The sequence below is a fragment of the Nycticebus coucang genome, chromosome X (genome assembly GCF_027406575.1).
Source record: "Nycticebus coucang isolate mNycCou1 chromosome X, mNycCou1.pri, whole genome shotgun sequence".
In the NCBI taxonomy this organism is placed as follows: domain Eukaryota; kingdom Metazoa; phylum Chordata; class Mammalia; order Primates; family Lorisidae; genus Nycticebus; species Nycticebus coucang.
In genome coordinates, this window is record NC_069804.1 from 51,886,829 (window position 1) to 51,913,086 (window position 26,258).

The 26,258-nt window shown below is 38.6% G+C and overlaps 1 protein-coding gene and 1 pseudogene across 2 annotated transcripts in view; one reads left to right on the top strand and one right to left on the bottom strand.

Moving 5' to 3' along the window:
- The window catches only part of SLC9A7 (solute carrier family 9 member A7), a 224,368-nt gene that overhangs the window by 138,623 nt on the left and 59,487 nt on the right, over positions 1–26,258 (bottom strand). The gene's annotated exons all lie outside the window — the stretch shown is intronic.
- On the top strand, positions 10,615–10,981 carry LOC128577169 (transcription initiation factor TFIID subunit 13-like; annotated as a pseudogene).

Genomic DNA, 26,258 nt, shown 5'->3' on the forward strand with positions numbered 1-26,258 from the left:
TTGGAGAACACTTAAGGAACTAAAAGTAGACCTACCATTCCATCCTGCAATTCCCCTACTAGGTATATACCCAGATGATCAAAAATTATTTTACAACAAAGACATTTGCACCAGAATGTCTGTTGCAGCCCAATTCATAATTGCCAAGACATGGAAACAGCCCAAGTGCCCATCAACCCATGAATGAATTAACAAATTGTGGTATATGTACCAGGGGTCCACAAACTATGGCCTGCGGGCCACATGCAGCAGTGTGATTGTATTTGTTCCCATTTCGTTTTTTTACTTCAAAATAAGATATGTGCAGTGTGCATAGGAATTTGTTCATAGTTGTTTTTTTTTTAACTATAGTCCGGTCCTCCAATGGTCTGAGGGACAGTGAACTGGCCCTCTGTTTAAAAAGTTTGAGGACCCCTGATGTACACCATGGAATACTATGCAGCAAGGAAAAAAATGGAGACTTCACATCTTTTATGTTTACCTGGATGGAGCTGGAACATATTCTTCTTAGTAAAGTATCTCAAGAATGGGGGAAAAAGTATCCAATGTACTCAATACTACTATGAAATCAATATATAATCACCTATACCTTCATACAAACGGTAAAACATAACTATAGTCCAGAAAGTAGAAGGGAAGAGGAGAGAGAGGTGAGGGGAAGGGGGAGGCAAGAGGAGGGAGGGTATTTGGGGGGACCTCACCTTATGTGCATGATGCAATGGTACATTTCAAAACTATTAAGAAAAGAGTATAATGGTGATGGATGTGTTAATCAGTTCAATGTAAACATTTCACATTGTGTATCAAATCAGTGCACTGAACCCCATAAATGCATCAATATACACAGTTATGATTTAATAAAAACAAAAAATTTAAAAAATAAATTAATGTTAAAAAATAAATGGGTTATTGTAAGAATACAGTGAGAACGTGTGTATGTCGAAACCATTTATAAATTGTCAAATGGTGCACAAATGATGCTTTTTACAAGCCATTTAAAAGTAGTTATTTTCTTTGAATGATCTCTCACTATAAAAATAGTACAGATTGGGGGATTGAGGATTAGGAAGACAAGTGATGTGTAGGCTAGAGAAAAACAGAAAAAAAATCTCTAGAAAAGTAGCTACAGAACTCTGTGGTACTGAAGTTATCCTTTCTGGGGACATGACACCATTAGCTTCCTTCTTTGCCTGTCTAGCAGCTTCCCAGATGGTAGTAAAATAAGCATCTATGTAGCAATTTATAGTTATTAAAGGGTTTTGATTAGAGGAAAATTTCAAAAATAGTCATAATTCTCTAAGTACAAATGCTGATTTTATTTTAGAAGTTTCTCCCAGAGATTTACCAAAACATATTATGTGTAAGTCAGTAATAGAACAGTATAGTCATATGATGCATCATCTTGTAGTGTTGTAGATTGGTAAATAGGCCAAAAAGTAAACAACCCTACTGTATCAGTTTTGCTAGAATAGATGAATTTTTTTTTTCTAGTAAGAGAAGATAGATATGCCGGAGGTGGTGGGTTCAAACCCAGCCCCGGCCAAAAACTGCCAAAAAAAAAAAAAAATCTGCATTAAAATGAGAAATATGTATATGCCACATAATAGGCTTAACCTGAAGTGAAAAAACCCCAAGCCACTGATTTTATTACTAAATTTCTTTAATGAATTCAGGTCACTTAAATTCAGGCGACCTGCACTGTTAAGAACAACTTTTCAGAACTACCTGAGATTGAACATTGGCACACTGCACACTCACTGAGAATGAGATCTGAACAGCCTACCACAAACAGAGCCACAGGTCCTACCTGTTTTTCCAAGGAAAAATCCTTCCCCTGTGTTTCCCATACAACTAATATATGTCTGTGGGTGCCCCATACTCATTTTATCTAGATCTCATGCCACTATTAAATGTCACAGTTGCAAGGGACACTATAAGTCCAATTATCCATCACATTTATAAAACACCCTGTCTAACAGCAGATTTCACATTGTGGCATTCAGTGAGCTGGGCAAACCATTAAAGTACAGGTTCCTAGCGACTCTCCTATAGCTTCTGATGCTATAGGTCTACATGTATGCATGTAGGCATGAGGTATTTATATTTAAAGAAGTTTATCATCTGATTCTGGCACATACTCAGAAATAAGTACTGGTCTCCATGTTTCTTACCATGGGATTATCCAAATATTGCTTAAACACAGCCAGTGAATGGGACTCACCATCTTCTACATCTATCCATTTTGCAGCAGGATGACACCAATTCTCTAAACAGAATCAAATTTTATCTCCCTGTGTCTTCTGCGCACTGGTCTTAGGACCATTTATTATGATTACTGAGAAGCCAATCCTTTTCCAAGCTCTGGATTCCCACCTCACCAGAATTTTCTAACTGCTAGTTGTATGAAATAAATGCAAGTTGTAAAAATAAATACTTGTTCTGTGAAAACTGAATAACTGAGTGCTGGGCGCAGTGGCTCATGTCTCTAATCCTAACACTCTGGGAGGCTGAGGCGGGTGGCTTGCTTGAGCTCAGTAGTTCCAGACCAACCTGAGAAAGAGGGAGACAACTGCCTCTACTAAAAATGGAAAAACTAGCCAGGCATAGTGGTGTACTCTGTCATCCCAGCTACTTGGGAGCCTGAGGCAAGAAGACTGCCCAAGCCCAAGAGTTTGAGGTTGCTGTGAGACCTCAAACCTCATGGTACTCTACCCAGGATAACAGAGTAAGACTCTGTCTCAAAAAGAAAAAAAAAAAAAAGAAGAAGAAAGAAAAGAAAAAAAGGAAGGAAGGAAGGGAGGGAAGGAGGGAGGGAGAATAAATGAAATGCAAGATTCATATACTGAAAATTACAAAATACTGTTGAAGAAAATGAAATGATCCAAATAAAAAGAGAGACATCCCATATTAATAAATTGGAACACTAAAAATACTTAAGATGATAATTCTTCTCAAATTGACCAATAGAATCAGTGCAATTCTTATAAAAACTCCAAATTTTCTGCAGAAACTTGCGAGCTTACAAAAGTCCCATAAGATCACAAATTGCCTTGAAAAAGAATAATGAAGCTAGATGAATTTCATTTCCTGATTCCAAAACTCACTACAAAGATAGTATGGTAGTGGGATAAGGACGGACATATAGGTCAATGGAACAGAACTGACAGTCCAAAAATAAAACATTATGCTTATGGTTAACTAGTTTCAACAAAGATAACAATGCAATTCAACAAATGGTTGAGAAACTATATATTCACATGCAGAAAGATGAACTTAGACCCTGACCTCATACCATACATAAAAATTAACTCAAAATAGATCAGAGGCCTAAATACAAGAGCTAATGCTATGTAACTTTTAGAAAATAACACAGGAGGGAAAACTGCCAGATCTTAATTAAGATAGGCAAATATTTGTCATATATGATACTAAAAGCATAAGTTATAAATGAAAAAAAAGTTGATATTTCAGATTTCATCAAAATTCAAAATTCTGTGCTTCAAAAAACATCAGTAAGGGCTTGGTGCCCGTAGCACAGTGGTTATGGCGCCAGCCACATGCACCAAGGCTGATGGGTTCAAACCTAGCCTGGGCCAGCTAAACAACAATGACAACTACAACAAAAAAAATAGCCAGGCGTTGTGGCAGGCGCCTGTAGTCCCAGCTACTTAGGAGGCTGAGGCAAGAGAATCGCTTAAGATCAAGAGCTTGAGGTTGCTGTGAGCTGTGACATCACGGCATTCTACTAAGGGCGACATTGTAAGACTCCGTCTCAAAAAAAAAAAAAAAAAGACATTAGTAAGAAGATGATTAGGAAAATATTTACAGACCACATATTTGATAAAGGACTTGTATCCAAGATATATAAAAACATAATTTCATAATAAGAAAACAATTTTAAAACAGGCACAAGATTACAATAGACATTTCACCAAAAAAATTATGAATGACTAATAAGCACATGAAAAGATGCATTATAGGTCATTAAAGAAATGCAAATTAAAACCATGACAAAATACCTTTTCTTGTCCACTAGAATTATAATAATCCAAAATACAGATACCAACAAATACTGGTGAGGATCTGGGAAAACTGTAACCCTCATACATTCTTAGTGGAAATATATAATTGTGCAGCCAGTTTGGAGAACAGTTTGCAGTCTATTAAAAAGGTAAAAATAGGACGGCATCCATAGCTCAGTAGGCAGGGCACCAGCCACATACACCGAGGGTGGTGGGTTCAAACCCAACCCAGGACAGCTAAAAAAAAAAAAAAATAGAAAAACTGAGGCAAGAGGATCACTTAAGCCCAAGAGTTGGAGGTTGCTGTGAATGATGACGCCACAGCCCTCTACCCAGGGTGACAGCTTGAGACTCTGCCTCAAAGAAAGAAAAAAAAAAAAAAGGTAAAAATACAACTCAGCAATCACACTCTTTGATATCTACCCTAGAGAAATAAAAACATCTCCACACAAAGCCTTGCACACAAATGTTAATAGCAGCTTTATTCAGAATAGCCAAAATATGGAAGCAACCCAAATGACCATCAACTATAAGCAAAATGTAGTCTATCAATATAGTGGAAAAAGGAACTGCTATTACATGCTACAACATATATGATCTTAACAGATATTACACTAAGCACATAAGCTCAGTGAAAGAAGCCAGTCATAAAAATATCACATGTTGTATAATTCTATTTATGAAGTGTATAGAACAGGCATATCTATAGAGATGGAAAGTACAAAGGTGTCCCAAAGGTCACCCCTAGAGTTGCCATATATAGAGAAAATGGGAAATTGTAGCTAAATGTAGCTTTATTTACAAAATATTCATTACAAAATTTTACAAAATATTCTCTGTGTGTTGGCCACCTAATTTGTAATGTAATGAATATTTTTCACAACTTAGTAATTTTACTAAAAGACATCGAATTGTATACATAAAATGAGTACATTTATGGATAGGTCAAAGAAGTAGTTTAATGCAAAAAAAAAAAAAAATGAGGTCAGGCATGGCGGTTCACATCTGTAAGCCCTAGCACTTTGGGAGGCAGAGTTGGGAGGTTCACTTCAGGCCAGGAGTGTAAGACCAGCCTGAGTGACACAGTGAGACCCTGCCTCTACAAAAAACAAAAAAAATTAGCCAGGCACATTGGCATGTGCCTGTGTTCCCAACTACTTGAGGTTGAGGTGGGAGGATGGCTTGAGCCCAGGAGTTTGAGGCTGCAGTGGGTTACAACAGAGCCACTGCACTCTACCCTGGGTGATAGAGTGAGAACTCATCTCTAAAAACCAGTAACAAAAACAAATGAGAGAATGAACCTAGACAACACATCTACAATCCCTGCCTGCCACATACTTTGTTGCTGAATATCACTATGGTCACCTTCGAAGTAGTCCCCTTGGCCATCTGGTGACCATAGTGATATTCAACAATGATGTATATAGCACATTTTCTTAGGATGAATTCACAAACTTAATTATCAGAACTTATTCAATGACAGCTCTGATGGGCATTCCAGGAAACCAGTTCCAAAACTGCTTTGAAGTGTGGACAAGGCACTGACATCAGTCCATAGCTTCCCAAGGGAAGTTCTTTGAAAGTGACCATAGTGATATTCAGTAATGAGGTACATGACACTTTTTCTAGAACTATTTTGCAAAATTAATTGTCCAACCTCATACACTTGACTCTCAGGAAATGACAGGTTACCTATTAAGTAACACATGTAAGTATTTTTTTCCAATGGGAAAGAAATTTTGTTTAAGTGCCACTTCCTCCAAGAGGCCCTCCCAGGCTCCCTAGACTAGGCCAGGTTCCAGGGTTTTGTATTCTCATTGCACTGTGCATGTCCTCTTTCATAAACGTGTCACACTTTGTTATAAGCATTTATACAGTTTGTCTGTCTAGCTGCCCTAAATGTCAGCTCCATGGGAGGTGTGTGTGTATGTGGATATGTTGATGAATTAGTATTTCTTTATTCATTCATTCATAAATTCAAAAAAACTTGGGTACCTATGTGCCAGGCCATGTGGGGCCATGTGGTAGAAACTGAACACACCCTAGTGAAACATGCACTCTGCTCTCATGGAGTTTGCAACCAAAAGGTAGATAAGAAATATATAAATTAAGTAGTGATTGCTAACACCATATACCAGGCACCATTCTAAGCACTTTATGCATATTAACTGAGTTACTACTAACAACAATCCTTTGAGAAAGGTACTACAATTATGTCCATTATATAGCTTAAGAAGCTGAGGCAGAAAGAGAAACTGAGTATTTTGCCCAAGAGCACACATAGGTCACATGCAAATAGAGGACTTGAGATTCAATTCTCTGGGAGTTTGGCTCCAGAATCTCAGAACTGTTCATGGCCAATGTGCCAACCCACCCTACCCTCATCTCTTCCTTGGACTTCTTCATTAATCTCTTAATTGGTTGTGTTGATGCAGATTGTGGCAGATAATAAACAGGGAAGAATTAATGATGGTGCTCAGATTCTTAGCTTAAACAGTTTGGGATATGAAGGTAACTTTTACTGAGATTAAGATATACAAAAATGCTACATTACAAAAACCAAATAAAATTTTGAAAGCGGTCAAAGGATACAAAGTTTTAGATATGAGGAATAAGTACAAGAGAGCTATTATGTACTACAAAGTACATGGTCACTATAGTTAATAACAATGTATTATATTCTTTTCATTATTTAAAAATGTATTTTTAATATTTTTCTGTTTTGTTTTATTTTTCTTTAAAAATATTAAGGGGGTATAAGTATATTTCAAAAATTGCTAATATAGAGTAGGTTAGATTAATAGAGTAGATTTTACTTATTCTCACCACAAATAAAGTAAAAAGTATTTTAGGTGGAACATAGCCATTCCACAATGTAGACATATTTCAAAACAACATGTTGTCCATGATAAACATATAACATTTCTATCTATTAAAAATCAATTTTAAAAATTTAAAAGTGCTGGGCGGCGTCTATGGCTCAGTGAGTAGGGCGCTGGCCCCATATGCCGAGGGTGGCAGGTTCAAACCCAGCCCCGGCCACACTGCAACAAAAAAATAGCTGGGCGTTGTAGCGGGCGCCTGTAGTCCCAGCTGCTCGGGAGGCTGAGGCAAGAGAATCGTGTAAGCCCAAGAGTTAGAGGTTGCTGTGAGCCGTGTGACGCCATGGCACTCTACCCGAGGGTGGTACAGTGAGACTCTATCTCTACAAAAAAAAAAAAAATTAAAAGTGCTTAGGATATCTATATCAATATTGATACCAATATAGATATATGTTAATAACAGTTTGGCATTCATGGACTAACCAAGCCTGGGATATGGACAGCCAGTCTGTGCCATGATTCACATTCTATGATAAATTGGCCACTGTAATGGACTTATATTTTGGTAACTTAACACCATCGTGACATTAAGAAATAATCTTTCAAGTATTAAGAACTAACATACCCCTTTTTCAACAGTTTCTTGGGGAAAGGATTTGCATACACTTTTTATTACACTTTGTTGGACAGTAAGCTCATATTTAAAAGGCTCAGAATTTGGGGTTTTGGGGAGAGGTACCTACTGATAACTATTGCTAATAAACAGAAAATCTGTGATTCACCAACCTGAGAATAACGCTTCTCTGATAGAGGCTGACTTTAATTAAAGAAATAATCTGAGTCTACAGCACTTGAAGACAAAAGTTCTATCTTTCCCTCATCAGTCTAAGACACTAAAAGAGTGAAACTCAAGTCCATCAGCCAAGAGCTTGACCTCTAATCCAATGGTCCACTTCAACAGCTGAAATTATAGTTAACTCAAACCAAGATGAAAAAAGTCCACGTGATTCAAAAAACACCATTAATTCTAAGTAGTTTCCCCAAATATGGAATGTGACAGCTAGGAATAAGAGGGGGAAAATGATTTTAGGTCTTAGATAGCTACTTGAAAAAACCAGACATAGAAAAATGCAGTTACACTGTCCCATGAAATTCATGGGTGAGACATCAGGAAGAACTTCTCATCACTATTGTTCTGTACAACATTTCTTTTTATTTGTTTTGTTTTTGTTTTGTAGAGACCGGGTCTCAAACTCTTGGCCTCAGGCGATTCTTCCAACTCAGCCTTCCAAAGTGCTAGGATTACAGGTATGAACCACTGCGCCTGACCAGTGGCTTGGCACTTCTCTAAAAGTGGGTACATACCTTTTTCTGACAGTCTTTACAAAATGAAAATCCCCATTCTAATGCTGAATGGAAGACACTCTCACTGAAAACTAGAACCAAGGAGGCAGACTTGGGTGTGATGACTGAATTTTTAACTAGAGAAGTCCATTATGGTACCCAGGTACAGATTAATTACATTTGCCTCATTCTAGGCGGGGCCTGTGCTGGCTCAACACCCCTAGAACCTATTGGGATTATTTCTACCTAATCCAAGGCTGCAGTCTCAGGAAGCCCATCATCATCACACACCTAAATCACACTCTGCAAGCTCTACCACTAATAGGTGTAAACAAGATATTTTGATAGCTATCTACCTGGCTCCTTTATCTCCCAATTGGTTCCAGATTTGGGTAGAGAATAGAATATCACTAATTAGACTCCTCAAGTTCCAAAAGTACTGTTGCCTACCTATATTCTTTAACACAATTTTCTTTACAATGCTTTTTTTTTTTTAACAAAAAAATTTATTTTTCATTATTATGGGTACATAATAGTTTGCAGGGTATGTGTGATGTTTCGATACATGCATACAATGTATAATGATCTAACCAGGAGTATCCTTCACCTTAAGTATTTTATCATTTGTTAGTAACATTTCAATTCCACTCTTATATTTTAAAATACACAATAAATTATTGTTAATTATAGTCTCCTTATTTTGCTACTGAATACTAGATCTTTTTTTTCTTTATTTTTATTAAACCATAGCTGTGTACATTAGTATGATCATGGGGCACCATACACTTGGTTCATAGATTGTTTTTAAAATAAAATTTATGGATATGTTTGAGCAGAAAGTAATGGGAGCCCAGCAGACTGCTGTATTAGGTCTAAAGACCTTTCAAATTATAGCATCAGTTCTCTGCTTTAGGTCAGGAGCATGAATTTTTTGGGAGACACAGTCTCACTATGTCACCCTCCGTAGAGTGCTGTGGTGTCACAGCTCACAGCAACCTTAAACTCTTGGGCTTAAGCAATTCTCTTGCCTCAGCCTCCCAAGTAACTGAGACTACAGACACCCGCCGCAACTCCTGGCTGTTTTGTTGTTGTTGTTGTTGTTGTTGCAGTTGGCATTGTTGTTTAGCAGGCCCAAGCCAGGCTCGAACCTGCCAGCCTCAGTGTATGTGGCTGGCACCATAACCACTGTGCTATGGTCACCAAGCCAGGTGTATGAATATTTATCTGTTTCTGCCTCACACGTTAACATTTCCCCAAATCAAGGACAGTGTGCATATGCCTAAGTAAACACTTAGCGCACTTCTATTTATGTTTTGTGTATTTCCCCCCTTTTTCTTTTTTTGAGACAGAGTCTCACTATGTCATCCTGGGTAGAGTGCCATGGCGTTACAGCTCACAGCCACCTCAAACTCTTGAGCTTAAGTGATTCTTTTGCCTCAGCCTCCCAAGTAGCTGGACCTCAGACAACCTCCACAACACCCAGCTATTTTTTGGTTCCAATTCTCATTGTTTGGTAGGCCCGGGCTGGATTCAAACCCGCCATCTCCAGTGTATGGGGCTGGTGCCCTAGCTCCTGAGCTACAGGCGGCAAGCCATATTTCCCCTTTAATTAAACATAATAATCAAATTCAAGCCAGTTGCCTAAAGGACTAGACCATAAAGGTTACTAATAGCAGATGATCACACACTTTCTAGACCAGAGAAGGCCAAGACATTCAGCTATGCTTTGAAATAAATTAATCAGTCTTTCTTCATTATATCAAGTGGAACTTTCTTCTTTCCATTCTCTCTCTTCCCTAACTATCTTCACTGGGTTAACTCTTAATTGCCCATTAAGTCACAATGTAGATATCACTTAGAAGAGGGCCCTTCCTAGAACCTGACTGTGGTGGTACCCTGATCTTGGACTTCAGCCTCCAGAACTGTGAGAAAACAAATTTCTCTACTTTAGCCACCCAGCCTACTGTTATGGTGGCCCAAGCTGACATTATCTATTTGGGAAATTGCAGATGGCTTCCCTACACCATCAACAATAACTGGACAGCTAACTCAGACCTCACCTCCCAACTAGTAAACATTTCTTTTACAAATGAGAAGTTAAGTTCCCACTATTCTAACACAGGGTACTTAACCCTTCCTGCAGAGATGTTTTTGTCTATTTTTCCTTTTCCCATACCACTATCACAATGAGTTTTCTTGATCTTCCAGAGGAGACTTTTATCATCTGACCTCTTGGCATGAACTCCCCTTTTTACAAAGCACTACTCCAGAAACTACCATACTTCACTGATCAAAACCAATGGGGCCAGATGAAAGATTAATTTTCACTAATGCTTTTAAAAATATGACATGCTTTGGGAGATGTTGAAAATGTATTACAGGGAGCCCACAGGGAGGGAGCCTGTGGGCTGGTGCGGGCTGGTGGGATGGCGGATGAGGAGGAAGACCCCGCTTTTGAGGAAGAAAATGAAGAAAGGTGCAGAAGGTGGACAGGGTAAAAGAAAGAGACTTTTTTCTAAAGAATTGAGATGTATGATGTATGGTTTTGGAGATGACCAGAATCCTTATACTGAGTCAGTAGATATTCTTGAAGACCTTGTCATAGAATTCATTACTGAAATGACTCGCAAGGCAATGTCAACTGGAAGACAAGGTCGAGTACAAGTTGAAGATATCGTCTTCTTGATTCGAAAGGACCCCAGGAAGTTTGCTAGGGTTAAAGACTTGCTTACTATGAATGAAGAATTGAAATGGGCTAGAAAAGCATTTGATGAAGCCAACTATGGATCTTGACATCTTTTGTAGTTTCTGAAACTCCATTATATTCTAGTGAAACCATATGTAATAATTGTTATATTTTCTGCAGTGAGGTCCTGATATCTACCTATGTAAATGAAAGATAGAGAAACAGAATTTTTTTGTCTTTGTTTTCATGCTTTTGGTTTTATAGTGATATTGGATTAATTGCCTGCCTTTATATGACCATACTTGAATTACTTACTGAGTTTTAATGACCACACATAAGTTAAATTATCTTTCCAACCAGGCAGTTCTTTCTATTAACAAAGGTTGAAATATTAATAGTTGTGTTACATGTATTTGTGCTATTGTAAACTATACTCTAGCTGTTTAATATGTGAAATCTAAATGGTATCTTTGACTATGATAGGTGAAATGTGCTTTATGTATTCTGAAGTTTTTATATAAAAGTAGTCTGAGATTATTGTAGTGAACATTTTTTATCTTTTGTTTATATTTTTATCTTTATGTTTATTTTTATTCTTTTGAGACAGAGCTTCACTTTGTCACCCTGGCATAATAGCTCACAGAACCTTAAACTCCAGGGCTCAAGTGATTTTCTTGCCTCAGCCTCCACAGTAGGGACTACAAGGCACCTGCCACAAGGCCCGGCTATTTTTAGAGGTGGGGTCTTGCTCTGGCTCAGGCTGGTCTCGAACCTGTGAGTTTTGTGAGATTACAGGCATGAACCACTGCACCTGGCCTATCTTTATTTTAAAGAGATGATATAGAAAAATACTGGGTTTTTGTTAAAGATGTTTATCTGTTTTAAAAGCTAATTTCTTTTAATATTCTTTTCTTCAGATAACAAGATTTTTTTTTTTTTTTTTTTTTGGAGAAACAAAGTTTCATGTGAATGCTCCCATGTTGGAAGGCTTTTTTGATTTAAAACCTTTTGGGGATTATAATATTCCATTTGTTAAGTTTGGGAGAACTCATTTTCCCAGATCAGATTAAAGCTTCTAAAAATAAATGTTTTCAGTAGCAAGAATGGTGTTGCTTAAAAATTGAAGGGCATCGATGGTAAGGTAAGCATTTAGGGTAGTTTTTTATTCACATATTTGTAAGTACTTGTTCACTGTGGAAACATATACTTGATGAAAACCTTGTATGTCTATGGAAACCGCCTTTTTTTTTTTTCAGTTTTCTTGCACAAAGTTTATTTTTATGTCTATATTGTGTTACATTCAATATAAATCAAAATGAAACAAAACATAGGTTTAATTGCCTCAGAAAATGGCAATGAAAAGAAAAACACTGGCTAAAATTTTACCAATAGAGAATTACCATTTAGAAAGTCGAATTTGAGTTACAGTACCATGGAAAGCGCTTTTGTAGTTCAGGATATATGGGCTTTGTGTGTATGTACCTTATCAAGTTATTATTGCATTTAGCTTAAAGTAACGATTACAATTGCATTTAAATCACTGAGTGTTAATTCTTTGTGAAACTGAACTTTTGTGTGCCACTTATAAATGTTACATATAAATCGGTATTTGGGAAAATTTTACTTTCTTAACCTATTAATACAAGGAATAAAGTATGAAATATTCGCCAGGAAAAAAAAAAAAGAAAATGTATTATAGTGTTTAGAAATTTTGTCATAGGCATACAATACATAACTGTTTTACTTAGAGACCAATACAACAGTTCTAAAAATGGGGCATAAAGATTTAAATTTAAATTATCATATATACTAATATGGCTATTTTAAACTATAAGCATACTTTTAAAAACTGTCATTATGAAATACATCAAATATATAAAAGACTGGATATAGTATCTATAAGGGGGAAAATATACTATAATTGTGAAGGAATGAATACATAGGGAAGATTCAAAGGTACTGGTGATTTTCTGTTTCTTTAGCTGGACAGGAAACACATAGATGCTTATTTCATTTTTTCCTGAACATAAGTTACATATACTATTTTTTGTATTTATTTTGTAAGAATTTATCAGGATAAGAATGCTACCAGACATCACTGAGTGTCCATCTCTCAGTTTAGTCCACAGCACATACCAAGACAGCTAAGCACACTTTAAGTTCCTCACTTCCCTTGAGCCCATCCTTTGGACACTACTATTCTGACTCTGGGATTTATTATGCCCTTAAAATGTCATTGCAAATATATGGTGTTTAATTTTACATGTCTTTGTATTATATACAGCACAAATTATTCTGTAACTTTCTTTTTTTCAATCCACAGTACGTCTGTAACAGTTAACCAGATTTTCATGTGGCTGTGCATGTGGTCTCACTGCCATGCAGTATTTCAGCATGTGGGTATATTTTCATACTGCTTCTGTGTGACAGTTTCTAGACAATTTCTTCAGATCTATTATCTATTCACCAGTTCTCTCTTTAGTTCTTTATTCTACCCAATGAGTCTGTAATTTCAATACCTGTTTTTCATTTCTTAAAATTCTATTTGTTTTTTCCTGATACATCCAACTTTACAGAACTAAGAGTTGACTATACACTAGAACCTCTATAAGTTGACAACCCAAGGGACTGTAACAAACCGATCAGCATATGGAGGTAGTCAACAAAATGAACCAGTCCTACAGTACCAATATGTACATGTGGTGCATGTCTGGTCTATGAAAATGAAGGCAACTTAAGGAGATGGTCAGTGTAGAAAGGTGGTCAGCTATTTACAACCCGAGCTCTACACTCTGTGGTTACTGCTCACTTATTCTAATCTACTTCCGAAGATATGTAACAATACAATATTCTAAGAGGCCTAAACATCTCCTCCAAAGGGTACCAGCTAAATAAGTGAGTTGCTGCTCACTTATTCTAATCTACTTCATGCGATAGGTAACAATACATTATTCTAAAAGGCCTAAACATCGGGGGGTGCCTGTGGTTCAGTGAGTAGGGCACCAGCCCAATATACTGAGGGTGGCGGGTTCAAACCCAGCCCTGGCCAAACTGCAACAAAAAAAATAGCCAGGCATTGTGGTGGACGCATGTAGTCCGAACTACTCGGGAGGCTGAGGCAAGAGAATCGCCTAAGCCCAGCAGGTAGAAGTTGCTGTGAGCTGTGTGACACAATGGCACTCTACCAAGGGGGATAAATTAAGACTCTGTCTCAAAAAATAAAAATAAAAATAAAGTCCTAAACATCTCCTCCAAAAGGTTCCAGCTAAATAAATTGTGGTCCACTCACATAAAGGAGGCTACAGCCATTATTATCAAAAAGAATCCAGCAACCCTAAGCCACATGCAATAAGTAGAAAAAAGCAAGATGCAAAACAAGTTCCATAGCATGCTACCTTTTACAGGAGAGAAAAAAGAAAATCTATCTCATGTTTCTAAATGTATCAAAACTATGATACAGTTTTACAAGGAAATGTAATAGTACCTGTCTCCATGGGGAGGACTTGTGGGACTGAGGATCAGAGAAAATATAAGACTTAATGTTCCATGTAGAGCCATTTGCATTTTTATGCTATGTACAATTTCCTATTAAAAAACAAAATGGGGAAGAGCTGTGCCGGGACCCACGATCGGAACCTTCCCAACTCCGGAAGAGCTGACCCGGGACACGTGATCAGCACCGTCGCGGACCTCCGGAAGAGCTGCCCCAGGACCTGTGATTGGCATGCTCCTGGACCCTGAGAAGAGTTGCTGGGACCCTCCCGTACCTCCAGAAGAGCTGCGCCGGGACCGCCATAGGCACTCTCCTGGACCCCAGTAAGAGCTGCACAGGGACCCGCTACCCCGCCCACCGGGCCTCCTCACACTCTGACCAGGAACTCCAGGAGCCGGGCAACCCTACGTCTTCTCTCCTGTACCCTCCCTGCCTCCACACCGCCTGATCATTTGGCGAAGGACTCTGATAGCTGCCCTCCGGAGCCCTCCCTGCCTCTGCACAGAGCCCTTCTCCTGGCCAGAGACTACTGGAGCCTTGGGACCTCTGTGCCAAAGTCACTGGGTGCCAGCCATTCCCAGAAACGTGTGCACCACCCCCAGACAAGTTGCTGGATCCATGGGTGTCACACTCTGGAGCTGCTCCCACAACCAGAACTCCCTGGCTGGGGCAGCCCCAGAAGAGCTACACAGGGTCAATCCCCACAAAGTTCCAGCAACAATAGAGTGATCCCCCCAGGTCTAATCTCGGAGAGACACCACCACAACTCTGAGGACGGCCAGAGGCAAAAGTGAAAAACAATCATGAGACGAAATCAAAGGAAAAACTCTGGCAATATGAATAATCAGAGTAGATAAACTCCCCCAAGGATCAATGGGGCAGACACAGCACAAAATCCATACACAAACAAATAGCTGAGATGACAGAAATTGAACTCAAAGTCTGGATAGCAAATAAGATTGAATTAGAACTCCAAGCAGTAACCCAAAAGAAGTCTCAAGAACTCAACAAATTCAAAGACCAAATGACCAAAGATTTTGACACATTGAGACAAGAAGTTGCAGCCCTCAAAGATCTGAGAAACGCAGTAGAATCCCTCAGTAACAGAATGGAACAAGCAGAAGAAAGGATTTCTGACATTGAAGACAAAGCTTTTGAACGCTCCCAAACTCTCAGAGAGGAAGAGAAATGGACAGCAAAAACAGACCACTCTCTGAGAGAGCTCTGGGATAATTCGAAGAAAACCAATATTCGTCTTATAGGGATCACCAAAAGTGACAAAGTGGCTTCACAAGGCAGAGTCTTCTCCATGAGATTATGAAGGAGAACTATCCAGACATGCCTAGAGATTCTGAAATTCAGATAGTAGACAGTTTCAGAACTCCAGCATAACTCAACCCAAATAAGACATTCCCCAGACACATCATAATCAATTTCACTAAAGTTAATATGAAGGACAAAATTCTGAAAGCAGCCAGACGAAAGAAAACCATCACCTACAAGGGGAAGAATATTAGAATAACTACAGATCTTTCTGCTGAAACCTTTCAAGCTAGAAGACGATGGTCATCGACTTTTAATCTCCTAAAACAAAATAACTTTCAACCCAGGATCCTATACCCAGCTAAACAGAGTTTCAGTTACGACAGAGAAATTAAATACTTTAACAACATTCATATGTTGAAGAAATTTGCCATAACTAAACCAGCTCTCCAGGATATTCTCAGACCTATCCTTCATAAAGACCAGCATAACCTCCACCACAAAACTAAGCCCACCCAGAAAATTTTGATCAAATTCCAACTTCCACAGTTGAAAAAGGATTAAAAATGTGCACCAGACTCTCGAAAAGCTTATCAATATTCTCAATTAAAGTGAATGGTTTAAATTGTCCTCTAAACAGGCACAGGTTGGCTGACTGGATACAAAAACTCAAGACAGATATATGCTGCATCCAAGAATCGCATCTTACATTAAAAGACAAATATAAACTCAAGGTGAAGGGATGGTCATCTATACTCCAGGCAAATGGAAAGCAGAAAAAAGCAGGCATTGCAATCCTATTTGCAGACCCAATAGGCTTTCAACCAACTGAAATAAGGAAGGATAGGATGGACACTTCATATTTGTTAAAGGTAATACTCAATATCATGAGATCTCAATTATTAATATTTACGCACCCAACTAGAATAAACCTCAATTTATAAGAGAAACTCTAACAGACATGAGCAACTTGACCTGCGCAATTTCCATAGTAGTTGGAGATTTTAACACCTCCTTAGCAGTGCTGGATAGATCCTCCAAAAAGAAGCTAAGCAAAGATATCATAGATTTAAACTTAACCACTCAACATCTGGACGTAACAGACATGTAAAGAACATTTCATCCCAACAAAACTGAATACACATTCTTCTAATCAGCCCACAGAACATACTCCAAAATCGACCACATCCTAGGCCACAAATCTATCCTCAGCAAATTTAATAAATAGAAATTATCCTTTGCATCTTCTCACATGGAATAAAATTTGAACTCAATAACAACAGGAATTTGCATACCCATACAAGAACATGGAAGCTAAATAATCTTATGCTGAAGGATAGATGGGTTATAGACGAGATTAAGAAGGAAATCACCAAACTTTTGGAACAAAACAACAATGAAGACACGAATTATCAGAACCTCTGGGATACTGCAAAGGCAGTCCTAAGAGGGAAATTTATACCACTGCAAGCCTTCCTCAAGAAAACGGAAAGAGAGGAAGTTAATAACTTAATGGGACATCTCAAGCAACTGGAAAAGGAAGAACGTTCCAACCCCAAACCCAGCAGAAGAAAAGAAATAACCAAAATCAGAGCAGAATTAAATGAAATTGATAACACAAGAATTATACAACAGATCAATAGATCCAAAAGTTGGTTTTCTGAAAAGGTCAACAAAGTAGATAAACATTTGGCGAACCGAACCACGAAAAAAAGAGTTAAATCTCTACTTTCACCAATCAGAAATAGTAAAGACGAAATAACAACAGACTCCTCAGAAATTAAAAAAATCCTTAACGAATATTACAAGAAACTTTACTCTCAGAAATATGAAAATCTGAAAAAAAATCGACAAATACTTGGAAGTATGGCACCTACCAAGACTTAGCCAGAACGAAGTGGAAATTTTAAACAGGCCTATATCAAGTTCTGAAATAGCATCAACTAAACACAATCTCCCTAAAAAGAAAAGCCCAGGACCAGATGGCTTTACGTCAGAATTCTACCAAACCTTTAAAGAACTAGTACCTATATTACTAAACCTCTTCCAAAATATAGAAAAAGAAGGAATACTACCCAACACATTCTACAAAGCAAACATCGCCTTGATCTCTAAACCAGGGAAAGATCCAACAAGAAAAGAAAATTAAAGACCAGTATCACTAATGAATATCGATGCAAAAATACTCAATAAGATCCTAACAAACAGAATCCAACAACACATCAAAAAAATTATACACCATGACCAAGTGGGATTTATCACAGCCTATCAAGGCTGGTTCAATATACGTAAATCTATAAATGTAATTCAGCACATAAACAAACTAAAAAATAAAGACCATATGATTCTCTCAATTGATGCAGAAAAAGCTTCTGATAATACCCAGCATACCTTCATGATCAGAACACTTAAGAAAATCGCTATAGGGCGGCACCTATGGCTCAGTCGGTAAGGCGCCGGCCCCATATACTGAGGGTGGTGGGTTCAAACCCGGCCCCGGCTGAACAGCAACAAAAAAATAGCCGGGCGTTGTGGCGTGCGCCTGTAGTCCCAGCTACTCGGGAGGCTGAGGCAAGAGAATCGCTTAAGCCCAGGAGGAGGAGGTTGCTGTGAGCCGTGTGATGCTACGGCACTCTACCGAGGGCCATAAAGTGATACTCTGTCTCTACAAAAAAATAAAATCGGTATAGAAAGGACATTTCTTACACTAATAGAGGCCATCTATAGCAAACCCATAGCCAATATCATATTGAATGGACTTAAATTGAAATCATTTCCACTTAGATCAGGAACCAGGCAAAGTTGCCCATTGTCTCCACTGCTCTTTAACATTGTAATGGAAGTTTTAGCCATTGCAAATAGGGGAGAAAAGGCGATCAAGGGTATCCTCATAGGGTCAGAAGAGATCAAACTTTCACTCTTTGCAGATGACATGATGGTATATCTGGAAAACACCAGGGATTCTACTACAAAACTTTTAGAACTGATCAAGGAATACAGCAATGTCTCAGCCTACAAAATTAACACCCATAAATCTGTAGCCTTTATATATACCAACAATAGCCAAGCCGAAAAAAACAAAGACTCTATTCCTTTCACAGTAGTACCAAAGAAGATGAAATATTTGGGGGTTTATCTAACAAAGGATGTGAAAGATCTGTATAAAGAGAACTATGAAACTTTAAGAAAAGAAATAGCTGAAGATCTTAACAAATGGAAAAACATACCATGCTCACAGCTGGGAAAAAATCAACATTGTTAAAATGTCTATACTACCCAAAGCAATATATAATTTTAATGCAATTCCTATCAAAGCTCCATTCTAATACGTTAAAGATCTTGAAAAAATAATACTTCGTTTTATATGGAATCAGAAAAAAACTTAAATAGCCTCAAAACATTACTCAGAAGTAAAAACAAAGCAGGAAGAATCACGCTACCAGACCTCAGACTGTACTGTGAATTGATAGTAATCAAAACAGCATGGTACTGGCACAAAAACTGAGAAGTAGATGTCTGGAACAGAATAGAGAACCAAGAGATGAATCCAGCTACTTACCGTTATTTGATCTTTGACAAGCCCATTAACAACATTCAGTGGGGAAAAGATTCCCTATTTAACAAATGGTCCTGGGTGAACAGGCTGGCAATCTGTAAAAGACTGAAACTGGACCCACACCTTTCACCATTAACTAAGATAGACTCTCACTGGATAAAAGATTTAAACTTAAGACATGAAACCATAAAAATACGTGAAGAAAATGCAGGGAAAACTCTTGAAGGAATCAGCCCTATTTTATGAGGAGGACTGCCCAGGCAATTGAAACACTATCAAAAATACATTACTGGGACCTGATCAAACTAAAAAGCTTCTGCACGGCCAAGAACATAGTAAGTAAAGCAAGCAGAAAGCCCTCAGAATGGGAGAAAATATTTTGAAGTTATACCTCTGATAAAGGTTTAATAACTAGAATCCACAGAGAACTCAAACGTATTAGCAAGAAAAGAACAAGTGATCCCATCTCAGTGTGGGCAAAGGACTTGAAGAGAAACTTCTCTACAGAAGACAGACGCACGATCTATAGACACATGAAAAAAAGCTCATCATCCTTAATCATCAGAGAAATGCAAATCAAAACTATTGTGAGATATCACCCAACCCCAGTAAGAGTAGCCCACATAACAAAATCCCAAAACCAGAGACGTTGGCGTGGATGCAGAGAAAAGGGCACACTTCTACATTGCTGGTGGGAATGCACAGTAATACATTCCTTTTGGAAGGATGTTTGGAGAATACTTAGAGATCTAAAAAAAGACCTGCCATTGGAGCCTATAATTCCTTTACTAGATATATACCCAGAAGACCAAAAATCACAATATAACAAAGACATCTGTACCAGAATGTTTATTGCAGCCCAATTCATAACTGCTAAGTCATGGAAGAAGCCCCAGTGCCCATCGACCTATGAATGGACTAGCAAATTGTGGTACAGGTATACAATGGAATATTATGCATCCTTAAAGAAAGATGGAGACTTTACCTCTTTTATGCTTACATGGATGGAGCTGGAACATATTCTTCTTAGCAAAGTATCTCAAGAATGGAAGAAAAAGTATCCAATGTACTCAGCCCTACTATGAAGCTAATTTATAGCTTTCATATGAAGGCTATAACCCAACTATAGCACAAGAATATGGGGAAAGGGCCAACGGAGGGGAAGGGAGGGGGGAAGTCAGGGTGGAGGGACGGTAATGGGTGGGGCCGCACCTACAGTGCATCTTAGAATGGGTACAGGCGAAACCTACTAAATGCAGAATACACGTTTACATACAATAACTAAGAAAATGCCATGAAGGCTACATTGAACAGTTTCTTTTTTAATTGTTAAATCATAGCTGTGTACATTAGTGCAATCAAGGGGTACAATGGGCTGGTTTCGAAACCAGCCCATTGTACCCCTTGATTGCACTAATGTACACAGCTATGATTTAACAATAAATAAATAAATAAATAATAATAAAAAAAAAGTGAACCATGTAATCTTGTTGGTAGAGTTCAAGATGTTATGAAGGCAAGCAGTCACTGTATGGAAAGAAACTGGGCTCAAAATGTGACCAGGATGAGGATTCAGCCTATAACCAGGGTCAGCGATCAGCATCACTAAGGTAAGTATGAGGGTATTACAGGTGTCTGGAATCAATATATGACAGGATGAGGGGTCAGTGTCTGATCAATATCATAACTCACATGTGCCTTGAGTCAGAGGCTAAGGATGTGTTCAACCAGGGTTGGACAAAGGTGCAGCATAAGAATAGGCTTAGTGCCAAGCATATGTCTGTGGCATGTCATCAGGGGACTGGGGAAAGAAAGAACATGAAAGTAGAATATGGGAGACCCACAGCTCCGGGGAGAGGACGAGAACTTCACAGCCAAGCCACACAGGCAGCGTCCGGGCCTTTGCATGTTTACATGTTGAAACGAGAGTCATGAGGAAATCATCTGTGACAGAAAAACAATGCTCAGTTTAAGTTACCAAGGACAAGATAAAAGAACTGGTATCCACCGGAACGCCTTCTTCCTTCTCATTCATCTGAGGTCTCCTTTTCTTGTTACAAGGACAAGAAGGAACTTGTCCATTAAAATTGTCAGATTACGGAGGAGAACAAGATGACGGCTGAGTTACAGCTTCCTTGCATCTGGGCACCGTGAGTCCGGGGAAATAGGACTCCAGGCATCTCTGGCTGGTGGGATCTGCCTATCATCACCCCTGTGAGGATATAGAGAGTCAGTGAGAGACTTCTGGAACCCAGGAGGAGGACTAAACAGTGGAAAACCGACAAGTGGTAGCGTGTGTTCAATCAGCCTAAACCCTCCCGCAACTGTAAGTTCAGTAGCAGCAAGACTGCAAACCGGAAAGGCCTTACCTGTGAACTGTTTTGGTATCTTTGGACTTGGCACTCAGTTGAACTGCCTTGGGGAAAGCCTGAGCGGGATTGCGGAGAACTTTGGCCGTTGTCTAGGGCCCCAGTCAGAGCCGCTGAGCCAGACGGAGCTAATAGTGTTTGGCTGTGGGCCACAGGGAGCCATGGTGAGCGATCTGCCCTGGCAAGCTCCGCACTCAGGGTCGCAGAGCTAGAATCAGGTGGGACCTGGTAACCCAGTGACCAAGTAGCCTTAGGGTGGGGTCTGAGCTGCCTTGCAGCCTTAACCCTCAGGGGCAGAGTGAGACCAGTTTTGGCACACTGGGTAAGTGGATAGCCACTTCAGCAGTGATTCCAGCGACAAGCAGTTTCCTGGGTAAGCTTCTACTCAGGAAGTTTACAAGTTCAAAGTGCCTTTTAAGTGGGCTGAAGAGAGATTTAGGGTGTCTACCTGCTAGGGTTTGAGAAATCACCAGCCTCCAGTCGTATCAGAACTGTGATTAACATCTCATACACCAGAAGACCAGGTGTTGCCCAGACAATATTCAACAACATATACATACTGCTTTGTTTTTGGTTGTGTTTTGGTTTTTTTGTTTCATATTTTTTTTTTTTTGGTTTGGTTGTTTGTTTAGTTTGATGTTGTTGATGTTGTTCTGTTTTCTAACTTCAACCTTTTACGTACAGATCTTTTTTCTTTCTCAATTTTTCTAGTTTAATTATAATTTCCCATTGCTGCCTTTTTTAACAACTAGAACTTCATTTTTGCTAGTGTATCTACCACTATTATTTGGTTTTTCACCCAATATTATACCATAAAGTTTTCTGTTTGCTGGTTTTGGTTTGATTTATAGCATTTCTGTCTTTCCTCTCTACTTGTGGAGATGGGGTATTGTGTCTGATCAGGTTAGCAAAGAGCTGCTGACCTCAAGGGAACCACCCAACTGGGTGCCCCCAGAAGGTCGTTTTTTTTTTTTAAGGTTGCATCAAAGTACCGTACGGTACACCTATATTGCTCTGTCTCCCTCTTTCTGTGCCTCTCTTCTTTTTGTCAATATTCCTTTTACCCACCCCCTCTCCTTTCTCTATTTTTTTTTCTTTTCACTCGGTCCTCCTTTCTTTCATCCCTTTCTTGCTCTTCAACCTTCTCACCCTTCTGGTCCTGTACCAAAAGCACTCATCTAACCCTTAGTCCACAGGCACTAGAACTTAAAGAGCAAGAGGAAGTGAAAGGAAAATTAGGGCAAGGAAACAGATAAAAGAAATCACTCATGAGGAGGAATCAGCAGAAAACTCCTCGCAACATGAAGAACCACTCCAGAACAACCCTGCCAAGGGACCATGAGGTAGCTACTGCAGAGGATTCCACCTATAAAGAAATGTTAGGAAAGACAGAAAGGGAATTTAAAATACACATGATGAAAACAAGGAAAGAAATGATGGAAACAATGAAGGAAACTGCTAATAAAGTGGAAAATAACGAAATAATAAGGAAATCCAAAAACAGAATCAAATAAGAGATGAACGATATGAAGAATATAAAAAGGATATAGCAGAGCTGAAGGAACTGAAACGGTCAATTAGAGAACTTAAAGATGCAATGGAAAGTATCAGCAACAGGTTAGACCATGCAGAAGAAAGAATTTCAGAGGTAGAAGACAAAGTTCTTGAGATAACTCAGATAGTAAAAGAGGCAGAAAAGAAGAGAGAGAAAGCAGAATGTTCACTGTCAGTATTATGGGACTTTATGAAGGGTTCCAACGCACAAGTTATAGGAATCCCAGAAGGAGAAGAAGAATGCCCCAGAGGAATGGAAGCCACGCTAGAGAATATTATAAAAGATAATTTCCCAAAGATTCTGATGCACTGCTCTCAGAGCGATATTGGACTCGAGGTCGCCTCAACTCTAACCGAGCTTCTCCAAGACATATTGTGATGAACCTGTCCAAAGTCAAGACAAAAGAAAAGATTCTGCAAGCTGCCAGGAGTAAGCGCCACTTGACCTACAGGGGCAAATCCATCACAGTGACCGCAGACTTCTCTAATGAAACTTTCAAAGCAAGAAGACAATGGTCATCTACCTTTCATCTACTTAAACAGAACAATTTCCAGCCCAGAATTCTGTACCCTGCTAAGCTAAGCTTAAAATTTGACAGAGAAATCAAATCATTTACGGATATACAAACATTGAGGAAATTCGCCACAACAAGACCAGCTCTACAGGAAATACTTCAACCTGTTCTGCACACTGACCACCACAATGGATCAGCAGCAAAGTAAGAACTCAGAAATTAAGGGACAGAACCTAACATCCACACTGATGCAAAAGATAAAACTAAGCAATAGACTCTCACAAAATAAGATGAATAGAATACTACAACAATTATCAATTATCTCAATAAATGTTAATGGCTTGAATTCCCCACTGAAGAGACATAGATTGGCTGACTGGATTAAAAAACACAAGCCATCCATTTACTGTCTGCAAGAAACACACCTGGCTTCAAAAGACAAATTAAAGCTCTGAGTCAAGGGTTGGAAGACAATTTTTCAGGCAAATGGCATTCAGAAGAAAAGATGAGTTGCAATCTTACTTTCAGATTCATGTGGATTTAAAGCAACTAAAGTCAAAAAAGACAAAGATGGTCACTTTATATTGGTCAAGGGAAAAATACAACAAGAAGATGTTTCAATTCTAAATATTTATGCACCCAATTTAAATGCTCCCAGATTCTTGAAACAGACCTTACTCAGTCTGAGCAATTATGATATCTGATAATACCATAATGACAGGGGACTTTAACACTCCTCTTACAGAGTTGGACAGATCCTCTAAACAGAAATTAAACAAAGGTATAAGAGACTTAAATGAGACCCTAGAACAACTGTGCTTGATACACACATATACAACACTCCATCCCAAAGATAAAGAATATACATTCTTCTCGTCACCCCATGGAACATTCTCCAAACTTGATCATATCCTGGGACACAAAACAAATATCAACAGAATCAAAAGAATTGAAATTTTACCTTCTATCTTCTCAGACCATAAGGCACTAAAGGTGGAACTCAACTCTAACAAAAACGCTCAACCCCACACAAAGGCATGGAAATCAAATAATCTTCTGTTAAATAACAGATGGGTGCAGGAAGAAATAAAACAGGACACCATTAACTTCCTGGAGCATATCAACAATGAAGACACAAGCTACCAAAACCTGTGGGATACTGCAAAAGCAGTTTTGAGAGGAAAATTCATTGCTTTAGATGCTTACATTCGAAAAATAGAAAGAGAGCACATCAACAATCTCACAAGCCATTTCATGGAATCGGAAAAAGAAGAACAATCTAAGCCTAAACTCAGTAGAAGAAAAGAAATATCCAAAATCAAATCAGAGATCAATGAAGTTGAAAACAAAAGAATCATTCAGAAAATTAATGAAACAAGGAGTTGGTTTTTTGAAAAAATACATAAAATAGATAAACCATTGGCCAGACTAACTAGAAATACAAAAGTAAAATCTCTAGTAACCTCAATCAGAAATGATAAAGGGGAAATAACAACTGATCCCACAGAGATACAAGAGATCATCTCTGAATACTACCAGAAACTCTATACCCAGAAATTTGACAATGTGAAGGAAATGGACCAATATTTGGAATCACACCTTCTCCCTAGACTTACCCAGGAAGAAATAGAGCTCCTGAACAGACCAGTTTCAAGCTCTAAGATCAAAGAAACAATAAAAAATCTTCCAACCAAAAAAATGCCCTGGTCCAGATGGCTTCACACCACAATTCTATCAAACCTTCAAGGAAGAGCTTATTCCTGTTCTACAGAAATTATTCCAAAAAATTGAGGAAGAAGGAATCTTCCCCAACACATTCTATGAAGCAAACAACACCCTGATACCAAAACGAGGAAAAGACCCAAACAAAAAGGAGAATTTCAGACCAATCTCACTCATGAATATAGATGCAAAAATTCTCAACAAAATCCTAGCCAATAGATTACAGCTTATCATCAAAAAAGTCATTCATCATGATCGAGTAGGCTTCATCCCAGGGATGCAAGTCCATAAACGTTATCCATCATATTAACAGAGGCAAAAATAAAGATCACATGATCCTCTCATTAGATGCAGAAAAAGCATTTGATAAAATCCAGCATCCTTTTCCAATTAGAACACTGAAGAGTATAGGCATAGGTGGCACATTTCTAAAACTGATTGAAGCTATCTATGACAAACCCACAGCTAATATTTTACTGAATGGAGTAAAACTAAAAGCTTTTTCTCTTAGAACTGGAACCAGACAAGGTTGTCCTCTGTCACCTTTACTATTCAACATAGTGCTGGAAGTTCTAGCCAATACAATTAGGCAAGACAAGGAAATAAAGGGAATCCAAATGGGAGCAGAGGAGGTCAAACTCTCCCTCTTTGCTGATGACATGATCTTATACTTAGAGAACCCCAAAGACTCAACCACAAGACTCCTAGAAGTCATCAAATATACAGTAATGTTTCAGGATATAAAATCAATGTCCACAGGCGTGGCGCCTGTGGCTCAAGGAGTAGGGCGCCAGTCCCATATGCCAGAGGTGGTGGGTTCAAACCTAGCCCCGGTCAAAGAAAAAAAAAATCAATGTCCACAAGTCAGTAGTCTTTGTATACACCAATAACAGTCAAGATGAGAAGCTAATT